Source organism: Prionailurus bengalensis, chromosome B1 (assembly GCF_016509475.1).
Source record: "Prionailurus bengalensis isolate Pbe53 chromosome B1, Fcat_Pben_1.1_paternal_pri, whole genome shotgun sequence".
Classification (NCBI taxonomy): domain Eukaryota; kingdom Metazoa; phylum Chordata; class Mammalia; order Carnivora; family Felidae; genus Prionailurus; species Prionailurus bengalensis.
The window spans coordinates 123,197,852-123,211,081 of NC_057344.1; positions in this window are offsets into that span (position 1 = coordinate 123,197,852).

Genomic DNA, 13,230 nt, shown 5'->3' on the forward strand with positions numbered 1-13,230 from the left:
TGGATTATTTGTTTTTCGGGTGTGGAGTTTGGTGAGCTCTTTATAGATTTTGGAGACTACCCCTTTGTCCCATATGTCATTTGCAAATATCTTTTCCCATTCCGTTGGTTGCCTTTTAGTTTTGTTGATTGTTTCCTTCGCAGTGCAGAAGGTTTTTATCTTCATAAGGTCCCAGTAATTCATTTTTGCTTTTAATTCCCTTGCCTTTGGAGATGTGTCAAGTAAGAAATTGCTGCGGCTGAGGTCAGAGAGGTTTTTTCCTGCTTTCTCCCCTAGGGTTTTGATGGTTTCCTGTCTCACATTCAGGTCCTTTATCCATTTTGAGTTTATTTTTGTGAATGGTGTAAGAAAGTGGTCTAGTTTCATTCTTCTGCATGTTGCTGTCCAGCTCTCCCAGAACCATTTGTTAAAGAGACTGTATTTTTTTTCATTGGATATTCTTTCCTGCTTTGTCAAAGATTAGTTGGCCATACTTTTGTGGGTCCAATTCTGGGTTCTCTATTCTATTCCATTGGTCTATGTGTCTGTTTTTGTGCCAATACCATGCTGTCATGGTGATTACAGCTTTGTAGTAGAGGCTAAAGTCTGGGATTGCGATGCCTCCCGCTTTGGTCTTCTTCTTCAAAATTACTTTGGCTATTCAGGGCCTTTTGTGGTTCCATATGAATTTTAGGATTGCTTGTTCTAGCCTCGAGAAGAATGCTAGTGTAATTTTGACAGGGATTGCATTGAATGTGTAGATAGCTTTGGGTAGTATTGACATTTTAACAATATTTATTCTTCCAATCCATGAGCATGGAGTGTTTTTCCATTTATTTGTGTCTTCTTCAATTTCCTTCATAAGCTTTCTATAGTTTTCAGCATACAGATCTTTTACATATTTGGTTAGGTTTATTCCTAGGTATTTTATGATTCTCAGTGCAATTGTGAATGGGATCATTTTCTTTATTTGTCTTTCTGTTGCTTCATTATTAGTGTATAAGAATGCAACTGATTTCTGTACATTAATTTTGTATCCTGTGACTTTGCTGAATTCATGTATCAGTTCTAGCAGACTTTTCATGGAATCTGTCAGGTTTTCCACGTATAGTATCATGTCATCTGCAAAAAGTGAAAGCTTGACTTCATCTTTGTCAATTTGGATGCCTTTGATTTCCTTTTGTTGTCTGATTGCTGATGCTAGAACTTCCAACACTATGTTAAACAACAGTGGTGAGAGTGGTCATCCCTTTCGTGTTCTTGATCTCAGGGGGAAAGCTCTCAGTTTTTCCCCATTGAGGAGGATATTAGCTGTGGGCTTTTCATAAATGGCTCTTATGATGTTTAAGTATGTTCCTTCTATCCTGACTCTCTCGAGGGTTTTTATTAAGAAAGGATGCTGAATTTTGTCAAATGCTTTTTCTGCATCAATTGACAGGATCATATGGTTCTTATCTTTTCTTGTTTTAATGCGATGTATCACAATGATTGATTTGTGAATGTTGAACCAGCCCTGCAGCCCAGGAATGAATCCCAATTGATCATGGTGAATAATTCTTTTTATATACTGGTAAATTCAATTTGCTAGTATCTTGTGGAGAATTTTTGCATCCATATTCATCAGGGATATTGGCCTGTAGTTCTCTTTTTTTACTGGGTCTCTGTCTGGTTTGGGAATCAAAGTAATGCTGGCTTCATAGAAGGAGTATGGAAGTTTTCCTTCCCTTTCTATTTTTTGGAATAGCTTGAGAAGGATAGGTATTATCTCTGCTTTAAATGTCTAGGAGAGTTCCCCAGGGAAACCATCTGGTCCTGGACTCTAATTTGTTGGGAGATTTTTGATAACTGATTCAATTTCTTTGCTGGTTATGGGTCTGTTCAAGTTTTCTATTTCTTCCTATTTGAGTTTTAGAAGTGGGTGGGTACTTAGAAATTTGTCCATTTCTTCCAGGTTGTCCAGTTTGTTGGCATATAATCTTTCATAGTATTCCCTGATAATTGCTTGTATTTCTGAGGGATTGGTTGTAATAATTTCATTTTCATTCATGAATTTTTCTATTTGGGTCATCTCCCTTTCCTTTTTGAGAAGCCTGGCTAGAGGTTTATCAATTTTGTTTATTTTTTCAAAAAACCAACTCTTGGTTTCATTGATTTGCTCTACTGGTTTTTTAGATTCTATATTGTTTATTTCTGCTCTGATCTTTATTATTTCTCTTCTTCTGCTGGGTTTGGGGTGTCTTTGCTGTTCTGCTTCTAGTTCCTTTAGGTGTGCTGTTAGATTTTGTATTTGGGATTTTTCTTGTTTCTTGAGCTAGGCCTGGATTGCAATGTATTTTCCTCTCAGGACTGCCTTCACTGCATCCCAAAGCGTTTGGATGTTGTATTTTCATTTTCATTTGTTTCCATATATTTTTTAATTTCTTCTCTAATTGCCTGGTTGACCCATGCATTCTTAATAGGGTGTTCTTTAACCTCCATGCTTTTGGAGGTTTTCCAGACTTTCTCCTATGGTTGATTTCAAGTTTCATAGCATTGTCATCTGAAAGTGTGCATGGTATGATCTCAATTCTTTTATACTTATGAAAGGCTGTTTTGTGACCCAGTATGTGCTCTATCTTGGAGAATGTTCCATGTGCACTCGAGAATAAAGTATATTCTGTTGCTTTGGGATGCAGAGTTCTAAATATATCTGTGAAGTCCATCTGATCCAGTGTATCATTCAGGGCCCTTCTTTCTTTATTGATCCTGTGTCTAGGTGATCTATCCACCTATTAAAGTCCCCTGCAATTACCACATTCTTATCAATAAGGTTGCTTATGTTTGTGATTTTTTTTGTATGTTTGGGGGCTTCTGTATTCAGTGCATAGACACTTAAAATTGTTAGCTGTTCCTGATGGATAGGCCCTGTAATTATTATATAATGCCATTCTTCATCTCTTATTACAGCCTTTAATTTAAAATCTAGTTTGTCTGATATAAATATGGCTACTCCAGCTTTCTTTTGACTTCCAGTAGCATGATAGATGGTTCTCCATCCCCTCACTCTCAATCTGAAGGTGTCCTCAGGTCTAAAATGAGTCTCTTGTAGACAGCAAATAGATGGGTCTTGTTTTTTGATCCATTCTGATACCCTGTGTCTTTTGGTTGGAGCATTTAGTCCATTTACATTCAGTGTTATTATAGAAAGATATGGTTTTAGAGTCAGTGTGATGTCTGTAGGTTTCATGCTTGTAGTGATGTCCCTGGTACTTTGTGGTCCTTGAACATTTCACTCACACAGTCCCCCTTAGGATCTCTTGTAGGGCTGGTTTAGTGGTGAGGAATTCCTTCAGTTTTTGTTTGTTTGGGAAGACCTTTATCTCTCCTTCTATTCTGAATGACAGACTTGCTGGATAAAGGATTCTCAGCTGCATATTTTTTTCCGTTCATCACATTGAAGATTTCCTGCCATTCTTTTCTGGCCTGCCAAGTTTCAGTAGATAGGTAGCAGACCTACTATTCTTATATATCTACCTTTGTAAGTTAGAGCCTGTTTATCCCTAGCTGCTTTCAGAATTTTCTCTTTATCCTTGTATTTTGCCAGTTTCACTATGATATGTCATGCAGAAGATGATTCCAGTTATGTCTGAAGGAAGTTCTCTGTGCCTCTTGGATTTCAATGCCTTTTTCCTTCCCCAGATCAGGGAAGTTCTTCAGCTATGATTTGTTCAAGTACACCTTCAGCCCCTTTCTCTCTCTTCTTCTTGTTCTGGAATTTCTATGATACGGATATTGTTCTGTTTGAGTGCATCACTTAGTTCTCTATTTCTCTCTCCCCTCATGCTCCTGGATTTTTTTTTTATCTTTTTCTCAGCTTCCTCTTTTTCCATAATTTTATCTTCTAATTCCCCTATTCTCTCCTCTGCCTCTTCAATCCGTGCTATGGCCACCTCCATTTTATGTTGCACCTCATTTATACATTTTTTTAGCTCCTCATGACTATTTCTTAGTACCTTGATCTCTGTAGCAATAGATTCTCTGCTGTCCTCTATGGTTTTTTCAAGCCCAGCAATTAATTTTATGACTATTATTCCAAATTCTTGTTCTGTTATATTGTTTAAATCGTTTTTGATCAATTCGTTAGCTGTTGCTACTTCCTGGAGTTTCTTTTGTGGAGAATTCTTCCATTTTGTCATTTTGGGTAGTCCCTGCAGTAGCTCCAAACTGCAGGGCACTTCCCCTGTGCTGTTTGGAGTAACTTGTGTTGGTGGGCGGGGCTACAGTCAGACCCCATGTCTGCCCCCAGCCCACCTCTGAGGCCACAGTCAGACTGGTGTGCACCTTTTCTTTCCCTCTCCCAAGGGCAGGGCTCACCGTGGAGTGATGTGGCCCCTGTCTGGCTTGTGGTGCCAGGCTTGTGATGCTGCTTCGATGGGATGTGGCCAAGGGCGTATTAGCCAGGGTGGATCCGCAAGGTGCACAGGGGCTGGAAGGGCAGGCTTAGCTAGCTTTGCCGTCAGTGGTCCCCTGTGGGAGGGGCCCTGGCAGCACCGGAAGGGAAGAAGGCCTGTCAGAGGGATGGATCCACAGAAGCACAGCGTTAGGTGTTTGCATGGTGCAAGCAAGTTCGGTGACGGGAACCGGTTTCCTTTGGAATTTCGGCTGGGGGATGGGAGAGGGAAATGGCACTTGCCGGCGCCTTTGTTCCCCACAGAGCTGAGCTCTGTCTTCCAGGGCTCAACAACTCTCCCTCCCAGTTTCCTCTTACCCTCCCCGCTCTCCTAGAGCAGAGCTGTTGACTTTTAACATTCCAGATGTTAAGTCCCGCTGGCTGTCAGAACTCACGTAGTGCGGCCCCTCCGCTTTTGTAAGCCAGACTCAGGGGCTCTGCCTTGCCGGGCGGGCTGCCCCTCCACCGCCTCGGCTCCCTCCCGCCAGTGTGTGTAGCGCGCACCGCCTCTCTGCCCTTCCTACCCTCTTCCGTGGGCCTCTTGTCTACACTTGGCTCCAGAGAGTCCATTCTGCTAGTCTTCTGGCAGTTTTCTGGGTTATTTAGGTAGATGTGGGTGGAATCTAAGTGATCAGCAGGACGAGGTGAGCCCAGAGTCCTCCTATGCCGTCATCTTCCCAGGTTTCCTCTGCACTATTTTTAATAATCAATGGAAGTGGCAAACAGCAAAATACCTATAATAAAGTAATGTAATAAGTAAAAAGTTACAAGATAGACAACAAGATTTATATAGGCTTTTGAGGCAAAAGAAGGGAAAAAAGAAAAAATATTTCTATGAAAAGCAAAATGAACGTTTTCAAACAATTATAGTCATAGATGCTACAATGGACACTTTAAGGATAAGACAGATAATAATTTTGTGAGAGTAACAAAGACTAGCTATTGGTTCAGCATAATTCCTGAAACTCACTAGTTTTATTTTTAAATGTTTACCACGCTGAAGTCTGAGAAAAGATAAACTTTTCTGAAGCTCTGGCTGAGGACAGTGATATCTCAAAGTAGAAACTTATGTTCTTGCTTACTTAAGATTCTCTTTTCTTAGAAATGGAAGCCAGTTAATCTGTCTGTAAATGCTTTCTCTGTTGGCATTGTGGGGAGTAGGGCACACCCCACAGGTGACTCCCTTTTTCCCTGTGTCAGCTGTGTTCTGTCTCCTCATCCCCTTGCCTCCTGCCCTCAATCATTCCGCAGCATAGCTTGAGACCCACCTCCTTTTCAGCGCTTGGCAGCCACAGAGCTGTTTTCCTTCCCTGCTCCTTCGGTTCTTACTGTCTTTATAGAAATCCTAACACGTGTTGCTTCCATTGTTAGTTTTTCGAGTATATATTTGTAAACTTCTTGAAGACAGAACAATGTTTGAATGTATCCCTCTGTTAGAGATGCTCAATAAATACACGGTGCTTGACATCCAAGTTTATCCTCACAAGTATCCAGTTTATATTAGCCCTTCTGAATGATATTTTTCCAAAACATTTTCTACACTCCTCTTACAATAGGGAAACACAAAGTTAATCCCAATAACTCAGACAGTCACTATAAGAATTTTTATGCCAAGTTGTGACACAGTAATTTCTCTCCCTCCCTCCTTCCCTCTATCTCTGCAATCACTCCTGCAGTCAGTGGCCCCTGCCTCTATCAGCCTTCTAATTTTCCAAGTGTGGTTCTGTGATTTGGAAAACAAAACAAAATAAAAAGCAAAAAAAACTCAATTTTTCTTCACAAGGCTGTTAAAATTACTTACATTACATACTACACAATCAGTGAAAGCCCAGAGTGATATGTATGAGGTTTAAAGCTTAACCTTGAGGACTACCTGGGTAGCTCAGTCAGTTAAGCCTATGATTTTGGATCAGGTCAAGATCTCACTGGTTCCTGAATTTGAGCCACACATTTGGTCTCTCTGATTTTAGTGCAGAGCCTGTTTGGGATCATCAATCCCCATCTCTCTCTCTCTCTCTCTCTCTCTCTCTCTCTCTCTCTGCACACCCTCCTGCTTACATGCCCACATGTGCAGCAAAGGCCTTTTTTCTCATCCATGCATCAAGCTGAAACTCTTAATAAATGTAGTTACAGTATAATTCTTCAAAATGTACACCTAATGCCTAAGTTACCCAAACGTCTCTCTCTTAAAATGAGAAATGATGAATGATGGGGTACCTGGGTGACTCAGGCTGTGATCTCACGGTTCCTGAGATGGAGCTTTGCACCAGGCTCTGTGCAGGCAGGCAGCATGGATTCCCTCTCTCTCTGACCCTCGCCTGCTTGTGCACACATGCACTATCTCAAACTAAATAAACTTTAAAAATGAGAAATGAATGCTGAATCTATATGATACTCCAGGAACAACCAAAATCATGTACAAGTAATGCATTTGGCAATGTGCAGAAAACTTCCATTTGAAAACTGCACACTAGAAAGACATTAAAAAAACAAACCTCCCAACTACTGACAATTGTCTGTCTCTCCTGAGGGCTCTCACATTCATTCTTCAATTTTAAATGTTACTTTTTAAAATAATAGGGGCACCACACAGTATTTCTAGGGTGCCAAGTTACTGAAACAAAACTGGAATGGAACTTGACCATCCCAAAGGGGGAAAAATTATTTTAAAGGTTTGAATTCTCTAACGTAGTAAGATATTCAGGTGTATTGTTTTAATGTTTTGGGGGGGCCTGAAATTATTACAAATCTTTAAGAATGCCTGTTAATAGAGTGAACAGTACTTGAATTTAAAAGGCAATACAATCACAGTCTGTTCTTCTGACAAGAAAAAAACACAGTTTTAAGATATATTCACTGTCTCTTCAAGCATCTTAGACTATTGTTTCCTAAATGCTACTATAGCGCCCTCTGGTGTTTTTTAAGCATTTTTCCCATCTACCAGATCCTATTTTCTTGGAGAAAAAGGATTCAGGGAGAGAATAACAACTTTCACTTATATCATAGTTGACATTTTAAAAAGTACTTTCATGTGCGTTATTCCATATGATTCTCCAGAATTTTCACTGTACCATAAATTCTTGAGGACAGGGACATTTTTCATATTCTTTGTGTGCCTTGCAGATAGCAGGCCCTCCAGCAATGTGCCATATGAGGTAGGCAGGGCAGAATTTACTAACCTCATTGAATAAATCCTGTGTTACAGGGAAAAGTAACACAGGATTATGAGAATGAAGATTATGAGAATCTTCATAAGCAAGTCAGAAAAAATCTTTAAGTTCAAGTTGAACATTATTTTTTTTTAATTTTTTTTTTAATGTTTATTTTGAGAGAGAGAGACAGACAGACAGATTGTGAGCAGGGGAGGGGCAGAGAGACAGAGAATCGAAAGCAGGCTCCAGGCTCTGAGCCATCAGCCCAGAGCCTGACGCAGGGCTCGAACTCAAGGACCGCGAGATCGTGACCTAAGCCGGTCAGATGCCTAACCGACTGAGCCACCCAGGCGCCCCTAGTTGAACATTATTTTAAGGATGTTGTAACAGGTAAAGGAGTAATCCCTATTAGGAGATACTTGCTGAAGAATTAAGAGGTAAAGTTCATGAGACTTGCATTTTTTTTTTTTTCAAATAGTTCATCAAAAGGGCTCCTGGGTGGCTCAGTCAGTTAAGCATCCGACTTCTACTCAGGTCACGATCTCTCCCTTCCCAGCTTCAGCCCCGTGTTAGGCTCTGTGCTGACAGCTCGAAGCCTGGAGTCTGTTTCAGATTCTGTGTCTCCCACTCTCTCTGCCCCTTCCCCCACTCACACTCTCTTTCTGTCTCAAAAATAAACATTTAAAAAATTTGTTTTAACGGTTCATCAAAAAGTATGTGTGTGAAAAAGAAAGAGAAAGTAAATGTGACAGAAAATGTTAATTGGTACACCTAGGTGAGAAACAGAGGTGTCCATTGTCCTGTTTTTCAAATTCTGAAATTGTAAAACTTTTCATATTAAAAGTTAGGTCCAGTAGGATGGATATTTTCCAATTCCAAATTAAATAATTAAATCACTTTTTAAAATATGTCTTACAGGTGGTCAGTGAACCCTAGGTTGAACACCCTCATAAGCCAATTTTTTTCCTTATGGTTAAAGCTAAGATCTGCCTCCCTAGTTTGCTCTCTGGAGAATCAAAAATTTAGTCCCTCTGCCTGCCAACTGAAGACAGCTGGGATAATCCCTTTCTCCTCTACCACCATGTCCTCTTTCTTTCTAATTAAATAACTCTATACTTAAAGTCAATATTCCATACGCAGTATGAATAATATATCAGTAAATGCAACCTGTATTCATATGTTCTTTATTAGTCTTCTCCATCATTGACAAATATTAAGCTGTATAAAATTCCTAAATATTTCCTCTCTGGAATTCTACTAAACCAGAATGCTATTATTCTATCACTTGAACCCGAAGATAGACCATTCATCTTCTCTGAAATTTCAAGGTCTTTTTAAAAGGAAATCATAAGTAAATAGGCATTTCATAATATAGAAGAAAAACTATACCCTCTATTTTACGGCTAATAACATTTTTTATCCTTTCAATAAACTTCTGTTTTATAGACCTACTTATAATGTAGCTAATAAAATTTGAGAACCTGACCTTAAAAATAAAAATGCTTTTTTTTGTTCCTGCTGAACAGGGGTCTGAACAGCTGAATGTTCTTGCTGAACAGGCGTCTGATTGCAGATATGAAAAAAATATAATAAAATTATATACTATAAGCTACTTTTAAAAATCTGATTTGATAAGGCATTAAATTAAAAAGGTTTCCAAAAGAGACTAACCAAAAAACTGACTCTTAACTACAGAGAAGAAACAGGTGGTTACCAGAAGGGAGTTGGGTGGGGAGCGGGGGGGTGGGGGGGCGGGGAATGGGTGAAATAGGTGAAGGGGATGAAGAGTACACTTATCTTGAACACTGAGTAATATACGGAAGTGTTGAACCATTATACCGTACACTTGAAACTAATACAACACTGTATTACATTAACTACACTGGAATTAAGATTCTCAAGTCTATTTTCTCTGAAAAAATAATAATAAATTTTAAAAGTTGCCAAGAATATCTGTGGGTTCATCTCAGCAATATGGAGATATGTGTGAATATTCACAACTATTACTAGAATGTCTTCTGGTTTTTTTGTTAACAAGAAACCCATTCTCAGTTAATGTTATTTGAACTAAAATGTCTTAAGACTCCAAAGAATTTAGGGGCGCCTGGGTGGCTCAGTTGGTTGAGTGTCCAACTTCGGCTCAGGTCATGATCTCACGGTTCATGAGGTCAAGCCCCCATTGGGCTCTGTGCTGACAGCTCAGAGCCTGGATCCTGTTTCGGATTCTGTGTCTCCCTCTCTCTCTGCCCTTCCCCTGCTCATGCTCTCTTTCTCTCAAAAATAAACAAACATTAAAATTTTTTTTTTTAATTTTTAAAATGTTGCCTTGTCCTGTGAAAATAACCTCAAAGAGGAATCTGCCATTCTGAGCATGTTACAGCCAAGATTTTGACCTGGTAATAATTTGTAAGTGATATCTCTATATTTCTAAGCAGTCTTTTCATTTTTCTGCCAAATTAAAAGAGAATCCTTAGCACATTCCTTTTCTCCCCCATGCACAATGTGGAATTATGAACTATTCCATAATAATGGAGTAATGGAGTAACTACGCCTTTCTTATATTTACTTTTTTTTAAACCTGAGAATCTGAATCTATGTTTCATTTGTATTAATAAATCCATGGATGATGGCACAAGTAGAAAAATAGTAGACAGGGAAACAATGCTAGGTCCAGAATAAGGGTTGATCCCATTGAGAACAAATTCCTGCTCCCTGCTTGATGAAAGGAACCCAATGTAATCAACCTGTCACAGAATAGCTGTCTAATCCCCCTTAGGTATTATTATACCCTATTGGGGACCCAGGGTTGTTGGGCATTGCTATCAATCTGAACATTCAGCAGGGCAGAGCCAGAACCCACTTGGTAAGGAATGTTTATGCTGTTGGGCCTATCCCCTCTATGGGCACTACATTTATAAGCCCACTGAGCAAGCACTTGGGGGACTTGCTGAACAGTATCACCAGGCTGTGTCACCTTGTTCACCTGGTAATTGATAATCTCTTCCAAAATCAGATCTTTTGGTGAGATTCACATGGAGCATAAATTTTGTCACACACAGTGCCCAATATAAAAGGTCCAGCCACATACCTCTTCTCCAGGCTTCCTTATTACCAATCTAACAATCTCATTCCTTCAAAGACCCTGACCATGTGACCAAATCATTAATTACCACCTATCAATCAATGTAGATCCATACCTCAGGCCATTTCATTCTTGACAAAGAGAACTTAAAGAGATATAATGTACTCCTGCAAGATTTCCCAAATCTACCTCTACCAAATGCCAGAATATTGTGCAGAGTATTGTAAACCACGTTGAAATTCTCTTCCTCCTCTATAAACTGATTATATAGGGGTAGAAGTACAAAAGGAGTGTGAGTCAATTTCTCAGGATCTGCTTGGATCCAGTCCTATAGACACACATCTGCTTGATAATGCTATCCTCCTGGGTGTATCCAACCTTATAATTCTATACATCCAATAATAACCAGGTCATGGTGAGAAACTTAGCATGATCACCTAGCATCTCATAGTTGGACATCTTCCATCACAAGCAGGACTGAAGAGAGCATGACTTTGCTCTAAAATACTCGGTTCTCCACCATAATTCTACTACTGGAGCTTGCACAGGTTCCATTCAACATCCTGACACAGAACCTTAAAAAACATACAGTACATAAAAGAAAAGCATCGAGCTTGCTTTCATAGCGGTCTAGACCAGCTGGAGTTCTCTTGCTCTAGGTTCTACTCAAAGCTGGCACATTTTAGGTCATTCCATAAATAGGTGAGAGCTGCCCAAAGATGGTGTTGCCAACACTGGTTTCCAAATCATTAGCCATTCCTCACCTCCTTACAAAAATAACCCCAATTTCATTCAAGAAACAGGCAATAATGAGCTCAGGGAAGGTGGGAGTCTCCCTCAGCCCCAGGAATTAAACTATGAATGGTCTAATCCCCTTCTCCTTTGCTAGTGACTGATTTGGGGAAGACATATGACTCTGTTCTAGTGAGACATAAGGGGAAGTCTGCTAGAGAGCTTTGGGGAGTGATTTCTCCTTTGATTTAAAAATAAAAAAAGAAAAGGAGGGTAAAGTGAAGACATTTCCCTTCCTACCTTTGGATATTGTCATATAAGGACATGAGAGGCTGGAATGTAGCAGCCATCTTACAACCATGATGGGGAAAACAAGAGAACAGCAGAGCAGCTAAACTAAAGCCCTGACATCATTGAGCAACAGAATTTACCATTCTCTTTCATTAAACTGTCAGCACTTTTAGAAACAACCATCTACCTCCTCCAGCTTTCAATGACTTGTGCACTTTGATACACTTCTATGGCAAAATCTGTGTAGTCCCCAAGGCTTTGCCTCCAATACTTACTTCATTCCAGAAAATCAGAATTGATTTTTTTAATTAACTGTTCATCCCTGCATACCTAGAGACACTCTGCTCATTAGAGTCAACTGAATTTTCACTGCTTTAAGCCTCAACTAGGTCAGATCATTAATCCCAGATTAACCCACTGATGGTCTGTTTTCGTGCAAAATTCCTGGTACTGTTTTTGACTGATTTCATAGGCAAATCACAGAAATCAATTCTGACTAATTTAAGATGATAAAAAAATTTTATTTAAAAGATACTGGTTAGGGGGCGCCTGGGTGGCTCAGTTGGTTGGGCACCAGACTTTGGCTTGGGTCATGATCTCATGGTTCACAAGTTCTAGCCCCACACTTGGCTCTGTGCTCACAGCTCAGAGCCTGGAGCCTGCTTTAGATTCTGTGTCTTCCTCTCTCTCTACCCCCTCCCCCTCGTGAATTCTCTCTCTCTCTCTCTCTTTCTCTTTCAAAAATAAATAAATAATTTTTTTAAATGTTCCAGACAGAAACTCTGGAGGCTCTGGAAAACCTGACAGGCTGGAGAAATACAAGGTATAATTTCATGATTAAGTATAATAGAAAATTAAAAGGGCATTTTTCATATTATCTCAGTTTTCACTAAGAACTCCAAGGCTCAGGGCATGTGGGTGGTTCAGTCCATTAAGCAGTCAACTCTGGATTTTAGTTCAGGTCATGATCTCACAGTTCATGGGTTCAGCCCCATGTTGGCCTGGTTGGGATTCTTGCTCCCTCTCTCTGCCCCTCCCCCCTCAAAATAAACAAATAAACTCCCCTCTACCTGGTCAGGTTATTTCCAATCTAGTCTACATGAGCAAATTCCCTAATGAAACTGAGGGCCTCTGACTCCACTTTATATCAATTTTTCCTTTCCATAGAAAATAGTTACGGCTTACACATCTACTTGTAACTCTTTAGCATACTTTATTTTTAAAAGTTTTAGGGTTCACAGCAAACCTGAATGGAGTTCCAATGTACCTACTGCCCCCTCCCCCCCCCCACACACACACACAACCTGCCCCACCATCAACATGTCCCACCACACTGGTACATTTGGTACAACTGATAACACTGACACATCATCATCACCCAAAGTCCATACTTTATGTTAGGGTTCATTTTGGGTTTGTATATTCTATGGGTTTTGACAAATGTACAATGACATGTATCTATCATTATAGTATCATACACAGTAATTTCTTAATTACTTCTTATCTATTAAAAATCTTCTCTATTCTACCTATTCACCCTCCCTTCCCCAACCCCTAGCAACTAC